Source organism: Carassius carassius, chromosome 37, assembly GCF_963082965.1.
Source record: "Carassius carassius chromosome 37, fCarCar2.1, whole genome shotgun sequence".
In the NCBI taxonomy this organism is placed as follows: domain Eukaryota; kingdom Metazoa; phylum Chordata; class Actinopteri; order Cypriniformes; family Cyprinidae; genus Carassius; species Carassius carassius.
The window spans coordinates 933,069-948,809 of NC_081791.1; the positions used below are offsets into that span (position 1 = coordinate 933,069).

Below are 15,741 nucleotides of genomic sequence, written 5' to 3' on the forward strand. Positions count from 1 at the left end.
TGATAAAATTCAGCCGGTAGACCATCACCACCTGGAGACGTGCCTCTCTTCAAGGACTTAATTGCTACCTCTACTTCCTTCAAGGTGACCTCCTTCTCTAACCTGCCTGCCTCCACTTCCTCCAAGGTCCTGTCCAGATCCTCTAAAAACCCCTCCGCTGTTGACTCTCTTACTTCTCTATTCGCAAACAGCTCCTTATAAAAGCCAACTGAAACCTTCAGCATTCCTTCAACTGAGTAGACCTTACCCTTCTCTGTATTTAAACATTCCATACTGCTGCGCTTCTGCCTGCCCTTCACAGTAGAAAAGAAAAACTTTGTAGGCCTTTCATCTAGCACACGCTGACATACACCTGACTGCATAACAAACTTCTGTGCTTCTCCTCTATAATGTTCATTCAAAGAATCCTGCAAGAGTTTGGCTTTCTTCCACCCTTGCCCAGTGCTCAATAGACCTTGAGAGCATAAAACTTGCAATTCTTTAGTCCATTGACGCACTTGATTCCTCTTAGCCTTCCCCAAAGCTAAACCCCATGCCCTGCAAAAAAACCTAATCCTCTCCTTCACCCCTTCCCACCAGGCAGAATGTGACTGGTAGAATCCTTTTAAATTACACCATCCAGCAAATAATACCCGGAAAACCTTACAAAAGGTTTGGTCTTGGAGGTATGTTACATTCATCCTCCACTTCCCCCGACCCCTTTGCCCTGCTTCCACCTCTGCCCCAGCCCCAACTAAACAATGATCTGAACACCACATTGGCTGCCTTGTGTAGCTACTAACTTTAACAGACTTTGAAAAAAATATATAATCCAACCGCGATGCCTCCTGCCTACTGTTCCACCATGTATTACCTAAACCCTCCCCTCCAGCAGTCTGACCTGAATCTTGTAATCCAAAATTTTTAATAACCCCTGCCAATTCCCCCCCAGAACTTTTCTCTAAGGACATATTAAAATCCCCTGCCAAGACCACCAGCCGGTTCGTATATAATAATGGAAAAAATTTTCCCAAAAAACCTTCCCTCTCCTCTCGCTTACTGGGCGCATACACATTTATGAACCGTAAGGCCACCCCCCTCCATCTTGCATCCACAAACATCACCCTCCCTGGAACAATCACCCCAGATGTTTCAACAATTACCTCCCAGGAAAAGAATAAAATCCCCACCCCATCCGCCCTCACATTCCCCACTCCCCAAAAGGATGGTCCCCAAGTCCAATCCTTCGAGAACCTCTCCACATCCCTTTCATTCTCCAAGTGACATTCTTGTAAAAACAAAACATCATAATATAAATCTTTGACAGAAAAGAAAACTGCTGTTCGGAGTTCTGCCATTTTCAGCCCTCTTACATTAAAAGTTGCCACTCTTAACAGTCCCATTGAAAACCCTTAGACTCCCTCCCAAAGCCCCCTTATCCCCCACAATACTTCCCCATCCCACTTCCCCCCTTATTCCTTCCCATTTTTCCCACATTCTCTTCTTCCCCTTCCTCCCTTTACCCTCCTTGAAACCACTTCAGACCATTCCCCGGATTCCGCTATCATTTCTTCCCCTCCCTCTTCCTCTTCCTATTCAATACTATCCCGCCACCCAGTGCTTGTCCCCACCTCCTCATTCTCTTTACCTTCATAGCCCTCCTCATTACAATCTTGACCCACAGAGTCCTGACCTACAGAGTTCTCCAGTTTGCTGAATTTGCATATTTCCCCATTATCAGGGTCACAAGCCTCAATCCAGGCTCTGCGACGGCCAGTCCCAGATGCTGACTCTGCTGCAATCTCCATCTTTGACCCACTATGTACTGTCTCTCGTTGGTGGGTTGATCCAGTTGCAGGTTCCAAAATGGTCTTCTCCTTATCCACCTCCAACACCTCAGAAAGCACCTCTGTGAAGTCCAGATCTGTCCATCCCGGAGACTGATTAAGCTGCTGCTCCGATCCCACTCCTTTTACCTCCTTTCCATCTAGGGACAAAGTTATCAGATCCCCCACGGCTCCATCCGCTTGTTCCTTCATACCAGTACACTCCTGACTTGATGCACTCATACTTCTCTGATCACTCGCACCTGTCGCTTGTTGAAGATGCCTCTCCCTTTCTGCTGGTAGACTGCTAAGAATGGCATCCAGGTCCACCTGCAGATCATCACCTTCCTTCAGTATGCTCGCATATGATTTGTTTCTTGATGGACAGGTACGGTAAAGATGATCGGCCTTGCCACAAAGGCTACAAAGCTTTGGTTGCGGGGCAGGCCAAAGCAACGTGGTCTGCCTTCCCACAAAACCGACAGCGCTGTCCTTCACAGTCTGTTTTAACGTGTCCTTCTCCACCACATCTCCTGCAATACACGGGCTGCCCAGGGTAGTAGAGAAAGCCCCTGTTAGGCCCAATGGAAATGGACCCTGGTAGGTGAACCAGGCTTCCAGGGACTGCTGAATCCACCCGGAGCTTCACAAAAAAACGCCTCTTTCCAGTCCAAATCCCAAACCGATCCCTCACACACTCACCTCCTTTCACAGCCTCACAGTGCCTCTCAAGGAAAGCCATTACCTCCACATCCTCAACAAAAGGATTATACAGATGGACTGTGAGAGGTAAGTAATCCTGTGCAAACAAAGGGTGCAAACTCAATCCTTCCAACAACTTGTGCTTTTTCTTTCCCCAAGACTCAAAAAAACTCACACAGTCCGTTAGATTGAAGAAGGTCGGATCCATAAATCCTAGTGCTGTGAAATCCTGAAGACAGAACACTAAAGAAACTGCTACATTGAAGACTCCTTTCAAGACATCCACGACCACAAATTCCCTCTTGAAGTTTTCCTTTACAAACCAGACAGCATTCTGAAGCACTTGAATCCGTACAGTATTCTTCAACCGCGCCATCATGGCCGGCAAAGTACCATCTCCTCTCGACATAGCAATCGTCGCTACACTTGATCTTGGCCAAAAGGCCGAGAAGCGATGTTGATTTGATGCAGCGGGGAAGAAGCTGGACACGGCGATGCCCATCTCGGCTTTGGTAAGTCTGGGAGACCTGAAACGCTGTGGGATGGTAGTACCCTCCCCCGTCTGCAACGTCACCGGGCCTCGCCCCGATCGGCCTGACGCTGGCTCTGCAGCGACAGAGAGTACGGCATTGCTCGTAACTCCCAAACGGTTCATCGCAGAGCCACGTGCCTTATGTCATCGGAATCCTTGGCTCGAGCCGAACGAGATGCACGTCTCAGATTGGCTCGTCGCTCTGATGAAATTTTCGGGTATTTTGGATTTTGTCGAAAACCTTCTTTTGCAAACTAGCGGCAGGTATTTGGACCAGTCCCACCCAAATCAGCACAGAATGCTTCTCTGGAGTCTGACTGTCAATAATCATCCAAAAAAAGTGGAAATTTCCATTCACCTTGGCGAGGGGACCTCAAAACGTGCCAAGGTGGTGTGGCCGAGGTGGCTCAAATGGCTATAACTCCAGGAAGGAGTGAGATCCCTCCACCCTGTGCAGGGGCTCAGTCAGCGGTCAGGTGTAAAAGGGCGCTGCGACAGGCCACTAGGTGGCGCTGTAAGCGGAAAAAAACTAATATGATCTGAAAAAGCACAACCAAAAACAAACATGGAGACAGCTACAGCTAGGCTGCAGTCAATCCAATCGACTTTCAAAGTGAGGTCTGTGCAAAATTCGAAATAAACCACACACCAGGGACCGATATTTCAAGAGCGTAAGTGATTTTGTTTCATGAGCTCAAAACACATACCCAGCATGTGGCAGGACTCATCGTTCTGAAACTAAAAAGTAACTGAGATAGATCTTTCTGCTTTGTTTCACCAGTTAATTCAGGGGAGAGCACGAACGCAATCCCCCACTACCATAAATTATGCAGTCGAGATTCCCACATTTGGGGAATTCGCAGGGGTCAGCATGGCCGGAGTGCAATGGACAAGCCTCACCCTGGGTGAACCGCCTTCTTGATCATGGTGTCTCCCCTGCCAGGTAAATATGAAAACCAAGGCGGCCAGCCAGAGGTACAATTTGCGTCTCTTCCATCCTCACCAACGGTTAGCCCTCCGTAAACCCCAACAAAGGAAGGATGGGCGACTTCCATTACTGGCCTGGAAACTGCTTCCCAACGCTGGTTTTAGATGACTCCCTTTAACCAAACGCACCAAATTCGATACATCACCTCGTCAGTGAAAGACTCCGAGACCTCAGGTGGGAGCATCGTTAGTGGAAGAGTCCAACACCTCAGGGGGGTGCCTCAGAAGAGAGTCCGCAATAAACCACAGGACCTGCAAAGGCAGACCTCATTACTTGCTCTGCTATTCGTCACAATAAATGGCATTCCCAAAGAAGGGAAAGCACACCGTTCCTGGAGACACTGCAATACCAGGCCGATGCGTGAAGTGGACGGAGCAAGCCCCGGCTCCAGCTCCGTGATCTAAAAATCCATTTAATATGTAGTCCCCGGATGGGGGACGTATCAGATATTAAACTGATAAGAACAGATTTTTCTTTCGAAAAAGTTTTATTGTCACCATTTACATTTTTCCAATTTGCATTTTTACTTTCACAAACGTTTTTCTTTTCAAGCACACATTAAAACAAGCCATATAATATATAATAAATACACATGGTAAAATGAAAGAAACAATCATTGTTAAGAAGCATTTGATTAAAACCACAGTGTTTTGCTTGTTTTTAAAAGTCCATATTTGAGGTGTGTTTAAAAGGTGCGGTCCGTTTCAAAAGTCAAATACAAATTAAAAAAAGCAAACAAGCCTCATATGCATGTTAATAAAACCAATAATTTCATTGATCAAACACAATAAAAAGACCATTAAAAAATTATCTGTTGTGCAAGACCGGGGATGAGTCCTTATCAAGTCGGTCTTCACCCCACCCTCCAGAACAGGGACATGAGATGCTACTTTACGGGCTCAGCGGAGATCCCCTCTCCTCTGGCCCGCTGGCCCGCTGTTCCCGTAGCCAGAATGGTGAGGGTGCATCTACGGGCAGCCAGGGTCGGTGCCTGCCGGGACCCTCTCTGTGCGACCCCGGCCCCCCCGTCCGAATATCGTCGTCCGGTACCCCTGCAGCATTGATGTTACCTTTAGCTCGCATGCATGGAGGGTTACCGTAACGCGCTTCCCCACCAGCAGGTTTCTGGTGGCCCAGATGGCATCCTTGATGATGTTGAGGGTGAGCCAGAGCGAGGTAAATTTCTGTGCCGTCAAGTCCTTCAAGCCCCGGCCCACCCCAAGGATGGCGAGCTGGTACCCGAACTGGGCCCCACCTGCTGGTAGGCACGGGAAATACAGGGGGCCGGTCTTGGCCCACAGGTCCCGCGCAGTGCTGCAGTCCCAGAGCAGGTGGTGGACGGTCTCCGGGGAATTGCAGCCGGACCGAGGGCAGATGGGGTTTTTGGCCATGCCTCTGGAGTGCATAACCGCCCTGACCGGGAGGATCTCATGAGCCACCATCCACGATAAGTCCTTGTGCCTGTTCTGGAGAGCAGGGTGAGCCGCATTCCGCCAAACTTGTTTGGCCTCACTTAGTGTGAGGCCCGGAACTGGACTCACCGGTTCCCGGTCCTGCACAACAGAAATGAGAGACTTGTGTTTAGTTAAAATGGTGACATCTTTACTCTTTAAAAGGTATTTCTTTAAAAACTTTTTTATAAAACTGTACTCTTTAGGCAAGTTAAAAGACACTGGGGTTTTCAAATCTACTGGTAAAATTTTCAAAGTTCTTAGGTAAGACCCCATCCAAAATCGCGCCATTGCAGCCGTCTTGTTTTCTTTGTATGGGGTCATGGCATAACTGATGTGCAGGGCGGTGAAGCGGCTGCCTAAAAACAGGTGGGGTCTGGGAGGCCTTTTCCACCGTTCTCTGGCCTTTTCTTGACTGTCTCCCTCTTCAGGCGCTCCCACTTGGACCCCCACAGGAAGTAAAACACCGCCCTCTCCAGTTTCACCAGGAACCGCCGAGGGGGGCTAAAAACAGAACAGACAAGTAAAATCAGAGGTAAAATCACAGATTTAAAAATTAAAATTTAACCTTCAATCGTCAACTGTCTTAGTCCCCAAAACCCTAGTCTTTTCCTAACTTTCCCTAGCAAGTCAGTCCAGTTTTCCCGTCCTCCACCCTCTTTATCAAATTTAACACCTAAAATTTTTAAAATCGTTGTCTTTAAAAACCAAATCAAGTCCTCCTGTGTCCACGTCCCCCCACGGCCCGAAGAGCTGGGCCTCAGACTTGTTTCTATTGAGTTTGGCGCCCGAGGCCCGACCGTACCAGTCAGTCAAGTCCAGTGCTCTTCGTATAGATAAAATGTCCGTGGTTAAAAGAGTAACATCGTCCATCTATAAGGCACAAGCCGCTGTCAGTCCACCCGTCCCAGGAACGTCCAGTCCTTTGATCCATTTATCCTTTCTCAAGATCTGTGCCAGTGGCTCGATACAAGCCACGTACAGGAGAGGAGATAAAGGACATCCCTGACGGACACCACTGTGTATGTTCACAGTTTTGGAAAGATGCCCGTTTACAAGGAATTTGCTGACTAGTCCCTTGTACAGCAGTCCCACCCAGGCTACAAACCTCTTTGGAAAACCCATTTTTTGCAGTACCTGAAAAAGGTACTGGTGCGAGACTCGGTCAAATGCTTTTTCAAAGTCTAAATTTAGGACTACTAGCCGAATATTTCTGTCTCTGGCATAACAGATGGCGTCTCTGATCAGCACTAGGCTGTCTGTTATATTTCTTCCGGGCACAGAACAAGCTTGATCCGGGTGAATCACGTCCTCTAAAGCCGTTGACATGCGTGTTGCTAAAATTTTGCTAAAAAGTTTATAATCAAAATTTAAAAGTGTTATGGGTCTCCAGTTTTTTTAAGTCAGTCCGGTCACCTTTTTTGTGAAGTAAAGAAACTATCCCTATTCTAAAACTGTCTGGAAGTCTGTCGAGGGTCTCAAACTCTTTAAAAACTGTCAAAAGCTCTTGTCCTAAAATGTCCCAAAATGTTAGATAAAACTCTAGGGGAAGTCCATCCACTCCTGGGGACTTCCCCTTTCTTAAAACCTCCAAGAGCTTTTTGGATTTCTAAGATGTTAAAATCTTGGGTTAAAATCTCATTTTGACAGTCAACCCTTTCCTCAATAAAATTTAAAACTTCTTTTGCAGTGTCAAAGTGTACCTTTTTAAAACTATATAATGCCCCATAAAATTTTTCCACATCCTCTAAAATCTCTTTTGTTGTGTTAACCTCCCTATCCCCTGTTTTAACCCTGGTTAACTCCCCACCCCTTGTTATTATTTTCTTAAAAAAATATATGGTACACTTTTCGCCGCCTTCTATTTCTCTCTCTTTACTTCTTAAAAGGACCCCTTTACTTTCTATATTGGCTAAAACTGACATTTCTTTTTTTACTTCCTGAATTTCGTAGTTAAAATCAACACCATTATTTAAAAGATTAAAATACCTTTGCAGTCTTTTCTGCAACCCCAACATGCGTTTCTTTTCGCTACTCTTCTTTTCTTTCCCTATCTTTCTAAAAAACTGTCTTGTCCGGTCCTTTACCATCTCTCACCACTGTGCACGTGTATCGTAAAAGTCTTGGAGGGTCTGCCATTGGCTGAACTGTTCCCTATATTCTAAAACTATATCCTTGTCTTCCAACAGGGAACAGTTCAGCTTCCACAGCCCTCCCCCTACCGTCACACCCATGGGCAGTGAAAGGGTGCAAGACAGCATCATGTGATCAGAGAAAAAGAGGGGGGTTAATGTAGCATCGGTCGGCGGGCAGTCCCTTGTAAAAACGTAGTCGATTCGAGAGGCTTTGGTACCATCACCACTGAACCAGGTGAAGCCCTCCTCTCTTTGATGCAAAATTTTAAAACAGTCGACTAAATTAAAATCTCTGACTAAACCCTGCAATAAAACCGACGTTTTGTCCACTCTAAAATCCTCCCCAACCCTTTTCCTGTCTGTTTTGTATAAAATACAATTAAAATCCCCTGCTACCATTAGGGTGTGGGGTTGCAAGTCTTCTAAAAGCTCATATCTTTCATTCTTTTCCGTAAAACCATATACATTAAGAACATTAAAATCCCTGTCTAAAAAGGTCAGATTTACTAAAAGTGCCCGGCCTTGCCTCACCACAGTGCTGCCGTTCACCAAGATGTTAGGATTATTAATTAAAACCGCAACTCCGTCATTTTTGTTAAAATTTGATCCGCTCCATATGGAGGCTCCTGCGGACCATAGCTCCTCCATTTTCTTGTACCTGGTTAAAAAGGGCAGAGAACACTCTTGTAATAAAAACAAATCTGACTTAAAAGATTTTAAAAGGGACTGATAAGAACAGATTTTTTTTTTTATTAACACCAACACCAATTTTTACAACAAATTCACTGTACAAAAATACAAAATAAGTTTACAACATAAGTCCTCTTTTAGCATTGCATAATACTATTCAAAAATCAAAGGTCAAAAGTACATCCAGTTTCAAAATCAAACAAAAGTCAAAAAATAACAGTCATTCTTTCTACCCCACCCCAACCTTCTGCAGCCCTCTCCATACCCTTCTAGTCACCTCATCCCCAAAAAATGTTCTGAAAACTTTAACCTCTGCTGACATTTTCCCCAGCAGTTGAAAAAATAATCTTTCAGGTTCCAAACGAGGAATCTTTTTCCTCAAACACATTGTTCTCCGATTCCCATAGAACATGCTTCCCGTCTGAGATCGTACCCCATATGACTCTCCTTCGTTGTGCTTCAAAAGCATCTTGACCCAGCCCATACAACACTAAGTCCCTTGTAATAATTGGCCCCCTCCATCTCTCCCACCACAACATGACTGACCTCCAGAGCTCTGCAGCTCCTGGACACGACCACAAGGCATGCTCTATTGTCTCCTCTTGGCCGCAACCTGTCGGGCACCTTGGAGACCTACCAGAGCCATGTCTATACAACCTCTCTCTCACTGGTAACCGACCCAGGGCAGCTAACCAGTTGAGATCTTTGCAAAAGCCTATTAAATATGATGGCTGTATCATTATCCAATTAACTTCATATGGCAAATCCAGTTGTCCTACCCCTTCCACTAACTCCTTACTCAGTCTGAGGTGTAGTTTCCTTTGGTCTAGTATCAGGGACTGCTCTAGACACCAAGGCTTCCGAGCAATAAAGTCTGCCGCCCTGCGATAATGCTCTGGCCTATTTGTCGACCAAGGATTCGTTCCTTTCCAATTGCCCAAGGACCTCAAAGGAAAAGCCAGCCAAAATTGGGCTAAAAACCTGGCCTTGTGCTCCCTCTCATGGGATGCTAAACGAGCTGTCCAAGAACAGAAAATAGCCTCCATTTTCAATGGGATGCAAGGGACTCCCCTTCCACCATCCTTCAGTGGCCTGTACACCTGCCCCCTAGCAACCATTTCTGTGCTATTCTTCCACAAAAAAAGAGAATACTAGCTTTTCTAACCTTCTCCCAGACCAAAAGGGAACTAGAAAAACAAAAGCTAAATAATTAAGGCTTGGGAGAAGATCAGCCTTTACCACCTCTAACCTTCCCCACAAGGACAGCCCCCTAGAACTCCACCTTCCTATCTTTCTCCGCACTACCTTCAATCTTGCCTCCCAGTTTTCTTTAGCGCTGTCTCCTCTGTAAAATCGGACTCCCAGAATCTTCAAACCATCTGCACAAATACTATACCCTCCTCTTACTTCTGCTCTTTCAGCCCACTGACCAAAGAACATGACTGATGACTTGCCCACGTTCACTTGTGCCCCAGACACCTGGCAAAACTCCTCCAGAATTTTACCAACCACCTCAAAGTCCCGCTCTGAAGTCAAAAACACGGTTGTATCATCTGCATAAGCAGCCACTTTGGCACATATTCCACCACCTCCAGGCAAATGGACCCCCCTAAGAGAAGGTGCTGCCCTCAAAGCCCCCAACAAAGGTTCTAAAGATAAAACATAGAGAAGGGGGGACAAAGGACACCCCTGCCGTACTCCCCCTAACTGTTTAACCTTTTCTGTAAAATGTCCATTTATACCTATCCTACTGAATACCTCTCTGTAAAGCAATCTAACCCACGCCCTGAACACTGGACCAAACCCCATGCGCCTCAAGGTTGCCTCCAGATAGGAATGGCCGACCCTGTCAAAGGCCTTCTCCTGATCTAAGCTCAGGATGGCTAAAGGAAGCTGCCTTTGCTCTGTCCAGCTAATTATGTCCCTAACTAGGGCCAAGTTCATAGACACTGACCTCCCCGGCACGCCACATGTCTGGTCTGGCTGGACAACTGCTCCAATGACCTTCTTAAGTCTCTCTGTCAAGACTTTTGCCAACACCTTATAATCTGTGGTCAGCAAAGTAACTGGCCTCCAATTCCCTAACTCTTCCTTCGCCCCTTTCTTATGCAGCAATGTTACCAACCCTGTTCTCATCTTCTCTACCAACTTCCCCCTTCTAAAGCACTCCTGGTATACTCCCACCAGTTCAGTTCCTACCCACGGCAAAATCACCTCATAGAAGGCAGCTGGAAGACCATCACAACCTGGAGCCGTGCCTTTTTTCAGGGAAGCAACTGCAAAACCAACCTCTTGCAAGGTCAAGGGCCCTTCGAGTGCTCTCCTTTCCTCCTCATCTAAACCCCCAATCAGATTGTCTAAAAACTCCCCATATGCTGTGACTGAAGGAGTTCTTTCACTAAATAACTCTCTATAAAACCCTTCAGCCACCTTCAGCATCCCCTTCCCCGATGTCTGCACCCCCCCCCTTCACCCCTCAAACCCTCTATATAACTTTTCCTTTGCCTACCCCGCACTGTTGCAAAGAAATAGCTGGTTGGCTTTTCATCATAGAGCCGCTTCCGGACACTTGAACCTTGCAAAAAGGACTTAGCTTCCTCCCAATAATAATTCTTCATTGCTTCCTGCAGATACCGAGCCCTAGACCATCCATCAGCAGCCCCCAAGGCACCACCTGCCCATAGAGCCTGCAGCTCATCTGACCACTTACCAACTTTTTCCCGCTTACTTCTTGCCTTCTCCCTGCCCAAATTATGGCAGAAAACTGCAGCCCTCTCCTTGAATCCCTCCCACCATTCCCCTTGTGACTGAAACAAACCTCTCAAATTTTTCCAACCGGCTACCAAATTAAAGAGCGCTATACAAAAAACCTTGTCCTTCAGAAAGGAAGTATTGAACCTCCACACCCCTCTACCCCGTCTCTCACCTCCCACTTCCACCCATACCCCCACCAGACAGTGGTCTGAACACCACATAGGAACCTGAGTATAGTTAGCCACCTTCACATATGAAGGCAGAAAAACGCGCCGCCTCATTTCTACTGTTTCGCCAGGAAAATGTGGGCACCTTCCCTCCTGCCCCCCGAAAAGAATCACAGAGAGAGAACCTTGTCACTAGTTGAGCTAATGCACTACCAGAAGCATTGTCCAAAGACACATTAAAATCCCCTCCCAGCACTAGCAATCTATTTGTATATAAAATTGCATTCAAACTTTCCAAAAACCCCTCCCTATCACCCAATTTACTTGGGGCGTAGACATTTACAAAACGAAAACCTATCCCCCTCCACCTCACATCTACAACCACTACTCTACCTGGGATAATGACAATGGCTGACTCAATAACAAAGTCCCATGAATAAAATAAGATTTCCACCCCATCTCTATTGACATTCCCGACACCCCAAAAGGAAGGCCCCATTTCCCACCCAGCAGAAAAAATGGAGACATCATTTTTATCCTTCAAGTGGCATTCTTGTAAAAAACAAACATCCCAAGGTGACATTTGTAAAGATAGAAATATTGCAGTCCTTCTTTGTATCATTTTTAGTCCTCTTTCATTCAAAGTTGCCACTTTTAAACATGCCATTTAGACAGAAATAAGCTTAAAAGAAAAAAGAAAAAACCCAAGTAGATGCTCACAAAACCATCACATGCTCGATTTTCACTCTAAACATTTTTCCCCTTCCCCTTCCCCTTCCCCTTCCCCGTTACCTCCGTCCAATCTCCTCCTTCTCCTCCTTCACTCTTCTACCCCCCTCCCCTCTTATCCTCCCGCAAAATTGACTTGACCCTTTCCAAAACTCCTCCACCACCCCCTCCTCCTTCTACTCCACTCTCCCCAACAACCCTCTCCTCAGTGTCCATCTCACCCCCCGCCACCTTGTTTTGGACTCATCTGGGTACAGGTTCCTGGACTTTGCAGCACTTCTTTTCCGGATCTCCAGTCACATCTTCACAAAACTTCCTTCTCCTTAGGCCTTGGCCTGTGTCAGGCCCTATCATGTTCAGTTCCATTTCCATAGCTGAGGGAAGCTCCACTTCACCACCTGCAGACCCTGCCTTCCCCAGCTCAGTCTCCTCATAAATGCCACACAGTACCTCTGCCACATCAAACTCTGACCATTGCTGCGAAGGACTTATTTGAAGCTCTGGCCCACCTCCTCCCTCTTCGTTCCTTGTTTCCATCACCTGGCCTTTCACCATTTCACCACCTGCACCCACTCCTGAAGGGCCCGCCACTTGACTTTCCCCTCCACCTGGAACACTCGTTAGTAGACCTTCAAAATCAGCCTGCAGACCTTGTCCCTCTTTGAATAAGCTGGCATATGTTTTCTTTCTGCTAGGGCATACCCGGAACAGATGATCTCCTCCTCCACATAAACTGCATGTTTTTGGTTCTGGACAAGCTGATGCAACGTGCTCTGCAGATCCACAAAAGCGACATCTCTTTCCTGTGCAGTCTCCTTTCACATGGCCCTGCGCACCACATCTCCTGCAGAACACTGGTTGACCTGGATAGTGCAAAAAGCCCCTGTTTGATCCAATGAAGAAAGACCCAGGTGGATGAACTAAACCACCTGGCGACGCTGTGTCTGTACGCAGCTTAACGAGGTATCTTCTCTTTCCAGTCCATATACCAAACTGGTCCTTCAAACGTTCACCTCCTTTCACCGTATCACAGTACCTGGCTAAGAATGTTAAAACATCACCATCTTCCACAAAAGGATTGTACAGGTGGATCGTTAGTGGCAGAAAATCCTGAGCAAAAGCAGGTAAGAGATGCAGGTCGGTTAAGCGCTGGTGATCTTTTTTCTTCTCCCATGCTTCATAGAATGCCACGCAGTCTCTCAGTTGGAAAAAAGTCAAATCCATAAAGCCAGAGCTTGAAAAATCTTGCAAACAAAAAATTAAACATGCCGAAACACCAAAAATATCTCTCAACAGTTCAGTAACCACGAACTCTCTTCCAAATCTTCTCTTAACGTCAGCAGCTGCATCCACCTTGACTTGTAAACAAACAGTATTCTTCAGCCGCACCACCATGGTCGGCAAAGGTGCATCCTCTCTCGTTGGATCCATCTGGGTCGATCACACTTGATCTTAGCCAAAAGGCCGAAAAGCGATGTTGATTTGATGCAGCGGGGAAGAAGCCGGACACGGCGATGCCCATCTCGGCTTTGGTAAGTCTGGGAGACCTGAAACGCTGTGTGATGGTAGTACCCTCCCCCGTCTGCAACGTCACCGGGCCTCGCCCCGATCGGCCTGACGGTGGCTCTGCAGCGACAGAGAGTACGGCATTGCTCGTAACTACCAAACGGTTCTTCGCAGAGCCACGTGCCTTATGTCATCGGAATCCTTGGCTCGAGCCGAACGAGATGTAGGTCTCAGATTGGCTCGTCGCTATGACGAAATTTTCGGGTATTTGGGATTTTGTCGAAAACCTTCTTTTGCAAACTAGCGGCAGGTATTTGGCCCAGTCCCACCCAGATCAGCACAGAATGCTTCTCTGGAGTCTGACTGTCAATAATCATCCAAAAAAAGTGGAAATTTTCATTCACCTTGGCGAGGGGACCTCAAAACGTGCCAAGGTGGTGTGGCCGAGGTGGCTCAAATGGCTATAACTCCAGGAAGGAGTGAGATCCCTTCACCCAAATTGGCACACCTGTGCAGGGGCTCAGTCAGCGGTCAGGTGTAAAAGGGCGCTGCGACAGGCCACTAGGTGGCGCTGTAAGCGGAAAAAAACTAATATGATTTGAAAAAGCACAACCAAAAACAAACATGGAGACAGCTACAGCTAGGCTGCAGTCAATCCAATCGACTTGCAAAGTGAGGTCTGTGCAAAATTCGAACTAAACCACACACCAGGGACCGATATTTCAAGAGCGTAAGTGATTTTGTTTCATGAGCTCAAAACACATACCCAGCATGTGGCAGGACTCATCGTTCTGATACTAAAAAGTAACTGAGATAGATCTTTCTGCTTTGTTTCACCAGTTAATTCAGGGGAGAGTGCAAACGCAGTCCCCCAATACCATAAATTATGCAGTCGAGATTCCCACATTTGGGGAATTCGCAGGGGTCAGCATGGCCGGAGTGCAATGGACAAACCTCGGTGAACCGCCTTCTTGATCATAGTGTCTCCCCTGCCAGGTAAGAATGAAGACCCAGGCGGCCAGCCAGAGGTACAATTTGCGTCTCTACCATCCTCACCAACGGTTAGCCCTCCGTAAACCCCAACAAAGGAAGGATGGGCGACTTCCATTACTGGCCTGGAAACTGCTTCCCAACGCTGGTTTTAGATGACTCCCTTTAACCAAACACACCAAATTCGATACATCACCTCGTCAGTGAAAGACTCCGAGACCTCAGGTGGGAGCATCGTTAGTGGAAGAGTCCAACACCTCAGGGGGGTGCCTCAGAAGAGAGTCCGCAATAAACCACAGGACCTGCAAAGGCAGACCTCATTACTTGTTCTGCTATTCGTCACAATAAATGGCATTCCCAAAAAAGGGAAAGCACACCGTTCCTGGAGACACTGCAATACCAGGCCGATGCGTGGAGTGGACGGAGCAAGCCCCGGCTCCAGCTCCGTGATCTAAAAATCCATTTAATATGTAGTCCCCGGATGGGGGACGTATCAGATATTAAACTGATAAGAACAGATTTTTTCTTTCTTTCGAAAGAGTTTTAATGTCACCAGTTACATTTTTTCCATTTGCATTTTTACTTTCACACACATTTTTCTTTTCAAGCACACATTAAAACAAGCCATATAATATATAATAAATACACATGGTAAAATGAAAGAAACAATCATTGTTAAAAAACATTTGATTAAAACCACAGTGTTTTGCTTGTTTTTAAAAGTCCATATTTGAGGTGTGTTTAAAAGGTGCGATCGGTTTCAAAAGTAAAATACAAATTTTACAAAGCAAACAAGCCTCATATGCATGTTAATAAAACCAATTTCATTGATAATACACAATAAAAACCAATTTATTGAATAAAAACCAATAAAAAAAACCATCTGTTGTGCAAGACCGGGGGTGAGTCCTAATCAAGTCGGTCTTCACCCCACTCTCCAGACCAGGGACATGAGATGCTACTTTACGGGCTCAGCGGAGATCCCCTCTCCTCCGGCCCGCTGGCCCGCTGTTCCCGTAGCCAGAATGGTGAGGGTGCATCTACGGGCAGCCAGGGTCGGTGCCTGCCGGGACCCTCTCTGTGCGACCCCGCCCCCCCCGTCCGAATATCGTCCGGTACCCCTGCAGCATTGATGTTACCTTTAGCTCGCAAGCATGGAGGGTTACCGTAACGCGCTTCCCCACCAGCAGGTTTCTGGTGGCCCAGATGGCTTCCTTGATGACGTTGAGGGTGAGCCAGAGCGAGGTAAATTTCTGTGCCGTCAAGTCCTTCAAGCCCCGGCCCACCCCAAG

General features: G+C 46.8%; 2 non-coding genes and 2 pseudogenes across 2 annotated transcripts; all 4 read right to left on the minus strand.

The window, feature by feature from the left end:
- Positions 1–3,826: 3,826 nt before the first annotated feature.
- LOC132118738 (U1 spliceosomal RNA) lies at positions 3,827–3,990 on the minus strand. Its single transcript, XR_009425966.1, has one exon. It is a non-coding gene; the product is annotated as a U1 spliceosomal RNA (small nuclear RNA).
- Positions 3,991–4,342: 352 nt separating this feature from the next.
- Positions 4,343–4,516, minus strand: LOC132118818 (U2 spliceosomal RNA; annotated as a pseudogene).
- Positions 4,517–14,305: 9,789 nt separating this feature from the next.
- LOC132118755 (U1 spliceosomal RNA) lies at positions 14,306–14,463 on the minus strand. Its single transcript, XR_009425982.1, has one exon. It is a non-coding gene; the product is annotated as a U1 spliceosomal RNA (small nuclear RNA).
- Positions 14,464–14,815: 352 nt separating this feature from the next.
- Positions 14,816–14,992, minus strand: LOC132118816 (U2 spliceosomal RNA; annotated as a pseudogene).
- Positions 14,993–15,741: the final 749 nt, after the last annotated feature.